Source organism: Babylonia areolata, chromosome 9 (genome assembly GCF_041734735.1).
Source record: "Babylonia areolata isolate BAREFJ2019XMU chromosome 9, ASM4173473v1, whole genome shotgun sequence".
Lineage (NCBI taxonomy): Eukaryota > Metazoa > Mollusca > Gastropoda > Neogastropoda > Buccinidae > Babylonia > Babylonia areolata.
The window spans coordinates 726,635-727,500 of NC_134884.1; positions in this window are offsets into that span (position 1 = coordinate 726,635).

Consider the following 866-nt stretch of genomic DNA (forward strand, 5'->3'; position numbering starts at 1 on the left):
GTACCTTTTCCATATAATCTGCTTCTGTAGGAGGGACTTTTTCAGAGACGGTTATCACCTGATGACCGGAGGTGGAGAGCAGTAATGCAGAAGCTGAGAAAAGTAAGGAGGAGGCACGCCATTCCTAACTTTGTAGCACAGGAGAGAGCGAGATTGTGGGATGTTCTTTTCTCAATAGGTTAGCGTGGAGAACACTGTTCCTGAGGGGTCTTAACTTTTTATGAACCTTGTTTATGCGCTTTGCAATGAAGGGCTGTGGACAGCAGATTCCTCTTACACACACACACAGAGTTTAGGCCCCAGCAACTGACGTCCAGTGACGGCGTTGTAACACTCCACCATACAAATCGGTACAATTGAGAAAAAGAAAAAAAAATCATTACAGTGGAGAATTGCAATATTACACAATTGAAATCAATACAATACAATCTCCGCACAAGTCAGTACATTTGCTCAGACAGTGTCGTTTCTTCTCCTCTCGTCGTGGAAATCTCCAGTCGTTTGTCTGAACTTCTCAGCGTGCCGACTTGGGCGATATCGTTGTTTGTGTGTGCGTTTCAAACTTTTACCCCCCCTCGCCCCCCCCCCCCCCCCCCCCCCACATACGCACACACACTTTTTAAAAATTTGCTTTTCAGTATAAAGTTCATATTGACATTCATTATTTTCGTCCATGCTTGTGACGCGCTGTTTTGAGTACATCAATGTGCCTACTACTGTACAATGGACACAGTCCAGTGGTCAGTCTGTCTGTCTGTCACCATGACAACAGCAGACACAGTCCACTGGTGACTCTGTCTGTCTGTCTGTCACGTCCAAGTGCCCCAAAGACCGTCTCTATGAGCGGAGCTGCCCGTTTCAGTTTC